The 4,259-nt window shown below is 39.7% G+C and overlaps 1 protein-coding gene and 1 pseudogene across 1 annotated transcript in view; both read right to left on the reverse strand.

Annotated features, from left to right (window-relative positions):
• Positions 1–4,259, reverse strand: part of KDM3B (lysine (K)-specific demethylase 3B) — a 110,649-nt gene that overhangs the window by 90,134 nt on the left and 16,256 nt on the right. The gene's annotated exons all lie outside the window — the stretch shown is intronic.
• LOC102856737 lies at positions 1,586–1,977 on the reverse strand (annotated as a pseudogene).

A 4,259-nucleotide genomic window follows, 5' to 3' on the forward strand; every position in this document is an offset into this window, starting at 1 on the left:
AATAATAAAAAGAATGTCGTTATGTGCTGAAGACTGCGTTATGTGTTATATGACTGCGACTCAAAGCAACTCTATGCACAAGAGCTCTGAACCGGTCTTACTGCCTCTGACACAACTACCACATTATCCTAGTTACTGTGTCAATCCATCTCATCCAGTGTCTTCTCTCTTATGCTGTCCCTCCATCCTTCCAAGCATGACATTCCTCCTGGGGACTGGTCCCTCCTGGCAACATGCCCAAAGTATGTCTGATGAAATTAAAAATCCTTGGCTCCACAAGCAACTTAACTTGGTTTCATCTTCTCCAGGAAAACCTGTTTGTTTTCTTAGCAGTACATCATATGTTTAATACTCTTCTCCAGCACCACAACTCACTTCTGTTCTCCTTAATCACTGTCCAGCTTTCTGAGGTGTAGCAAGTACCTGTGAAGACCATGGCCTGAATCAGGTACACCTTAGTCCCTAGATTTACACGGTTGCTCTTTAGCACTCTGGCAAGGTCACTGACAGCAGATTTCCCCAATGCAATTAATATTTTTTTTCTTAATTGATTTTAATAACATGATAACAGAGCCACTAGATTTGATGGAATCATTATGTAAAATACATAGGTGAATACTGTCTTTTAAAAATGTAAAACAAAAGATGTGAAAATAGGCAAGTTTCCATAAATGAACTTTTTTTAAAAAAAAAAGGTTTTGTTTTTCCATATTATATTAAGATTGGAGGAAGACTCATCAACAAACATTATGCAGATGACACAACTTAGCTTGCTGAAACTGAAGAGTTTCTGAAGCAACTGCTGCAGGTCAACGAATACAGTCTTCAATATGAAGCTCAACATCAAGAAGACAAAGATTCTCACCACTGGACCAACTGGCAGCATCAAAACAGATGGAAAAGAGATTGAGGTTGTTAACAATTACAGCTTGCTTGGCTCCACAATCAATACTCGTGGCATCAGCAGTCAGGAAATCAAAAGACAACTACATTGGGAAAATCAGCTGCCAGGGAACTCTCCAAAGTACTGGAAAGCAACAATGTCCGCCTAGAGACAAAGGTGCACCTAATCAAGGCTATGGTCTTTGCAATTACTAGCTATGCATCAGAGAGCTGAACAGAGACTAAGGATGATAGAAGAACTGATGCCTTTGCATTGTGGTGCTAGAGAAGTCTTTAACATACCATGGACTGCCAAGAAAACAAACAGGTCTGTTTTGGAGGGGGGTTGAAACCAAGTTTCTCCTCAGAGGGTAAGATTTTGAAGCTCTGTCTCCCATACTTTAGGTATGTGGCCAGAAGAAACTGGTCCTTGGAGAAGGACATCAAGCTCGAAAGGGTGGAGGGACAGTGCATGAGAGGACGACCTCAGATGAGATGGATTGACACAGTAATTAGGGAAATGGGATTGTCGTGCCAGAATTAGGCTGGCTCAGGACGGGATAGGTTTCAGAGCTGCTGTACACAGGGTTGCAGTGGGTTGCAGGCAACTCGATGGCACATAACAACAACACTGAAGAAGGGAAATTATCAATTTAAACTATATTCAAGTTTATTAAACAAATAAGAAAGCATTATAAAACGTCTAATTTTCATCCATTTCTAGGTTTCTGTTGCTCCCAAATTTTGCATATAACTGAACTTTCAAATCTGCTAGCACCCACTGGATGGATTCCACTCTGATTCTAAGGAATTAATTTCTTCTTGCAAGTATTCTTTGCTTCTTCTAACATGGTATCTCCTCTTGAGAATGGCTAATGAAAACGGCATCCACTTGGTAGGGTATCATTTGGCAGTCATCGTCTGTCAGCAGGATGTCATCACAAGCATCTTCTGAATTCTGCAGCTGTTCCTTTTTTACATCTCTTCCTTTAGCTCTAAAGATTCTACTCATATGCCGTGCAAATTTATCTTCTGTTGGTCTTCAAATGTAACACTGACATTTTCTGCGGCCATCTTCTTCGTGGTGGCTGCCATCTTGGGACCAGACCTGCAATATGTCTTTTGATTTTTCTGAGTAATGGTAAGAGTGCTGATTGTGAGAAGAATGAGATACAGCTTAAAAGAATGGACTAAGCTGAAAAGAGCTCCAAATGAATTGGTGTAGGAAGGAAAGATTAGTACAGGAGGGTTAATAGTATTTCATTCTTACCAATAAGTTTAATTCTTGAAAATAATTTATTTGTATACTACAAAATGAACATTTAAGTAAAAAAAAGTAAATAAATGCCTTTGGGTTAAGTTTGGACTACTAGATTATAACGGAAGAAACTGGAAGCAGCAGGACCAAATTACAAAGCAAAAACCAAGAGATTAAAAAAAACAAATTTAAATTTAAAAAAAAAACCCAGAGAAAGAAAATGTCTAAATCAAAAGAATGGAAAGTATATTTGAGAAATTACATAAAAAAATAACAGGATATGCTGACGATTGAGAGGGAGGCAGGTAAAAGAAAAGAAAAACTTAACTACAAGATTCTTATCTTAGCATTTCCAATTTTACAAAACTTTTAAGGTTTGGGATTTCTTGGTTTGTTTTATTTTTCTTAAGAGGAGTATCTGGACAATGCAGATGAGAAATGATGCATGTCTGGAATACTGCTTTTTTTAAAAAAAAACACCCAATTTTTATATTTTCTAATATTATTAATAAACTAAATATAAAATAGGAAAAATCTGAATAAAAATTCAAGCACATACAGTGTGTCTAGTGGTCATGGAATCACAAAGGTCTGGAAATTGCAGCTCAGCTCTCTCATTTCTTAACTGTGTAGCTGAGAGCAAGATACTTTAAACTCTTTGAGCCTCACTGTCTTTGTCTAAAAATAGAGACAGTAAGTATCTCAAAGGATTTTCTGGAGGATTAAATTCAATTAAATAAAAAGATAAAGAGCCCAACAGAACACAAACTACTGACAAACACTCATTGTTTAAATTTATTTGGACATAAGTTATTGTGACTTGAAAATATATGGTGCTACTGTTGTTATGTGTCATCTAGTCACCTGTGACTCATAGTGATCCTATGTACATAGCTGTCCTATTGTGAGCCAATCTCATTGCCTCCCACAGACCTAATTCCACTGCTGCACTCCAGTCACTGAATCAATCCATCTCATCTTGTGTTTTCCATTACGGTGCTGTCCCTTCCACCCTTCCAAAAATGATGCGCCTCTTCAATAACTGGTCTCTCCTGGCCATGTGCCCAAAGTATGTGAGAAGGAGCTTCAAAATCCTTGCCTTTAGGGAGCAAGGTTTCACCTTGTGGTTTCACCTTCTCCAAGACAGACCTGTTTATTCTCCTGGTACGTTCAACACTCTTTTCCAGCACCACAATTCACAAGCAACGATCCTTCCTCTATCATCCTTAGTTATTGTCCAGCTCTCTGATGCATGGCAAAGACCATGGCTGGATTAGGAACAACTAAGTATTGCTGTTTTACAGTACTCTAGAGAGGTCATTGACAGTAGACTTTCCCTATGTAATTCATGTAATTTGATTTCTTGCCTGCTGATTATTTTCTTATACAGTATTTATTATTTCCCTTCAAGTTATGAAAAAGAAACCATGTTACCTGTATGTTGTTGTTGTTGCTGTTATGTGCCGTCGAGTCGTCTGCAACTCATGGCGACCCTATGTACAACAGCCCTAAACTCTGCTCTATCCTGTGCCAATCGCATTGCCTCTGACACACCCATCCTGATTACCCCAGTCACCGAATCAACCCACCTCATAGAGGTGGATTCCCTTCTTCCCCTCCTGCGCTGTCCCTCTATCCTACCAAGCATGATGTCACTCTCCAAGGACCTGTCTCTCCTTAAAACATGTCCAAAGTATGCCTGACGAAGCCCCAGAATCCTTGCCTCCAAGAAGCAGCCTGGTTTAACCCTCTCCAGGATGGATCTGTTTGTTTTCCTGGCAGTCCATGGAACATTCAATACTCTTCTCCAGCATCACAGCTCAAAGGCGTCAATTCTCCTTCTATCCTCCCTAGTCATTGTCCAACTCTCTGATGCATAACAAGTGATTGCAAAGACCAGGGCCTGTATCAGACGCACCTTAGTCTCCAGAGAGACACCACTACTCTTGAGTACTTTAGAGAGGTGCCTAAACAAAGACTTTCCCATCGCAATACATTTTTTTATTTCCTGGCTGCTGGTGCCAAGAGTGTTGACCATGGAGCCGAGCAAACTGAAGCTGTGAACAATCTCAATCTCTTCGCCATCCATCCTGATGCTACCAATTGGTCCAGTGGTGAG

The sequence above is a fragment of the Elephantulus edwardii genome, unplaced genomic scaffold, assembly GCF_000299155.1.
Source record: "Elephantulus edwardii isolate Elephantulus edwardi_28Jun2011 unplaced genomic scaffold, EleEdw1.0 scaffold00507, whole genome shotgun sequence".
NCBI classification, from domain to species: Eukaryota; Metazoa; Chordata; class Mammalia; order Macroscelidea; family Macroscelididae; genus Elephantulus; species Elephantulus edwardii.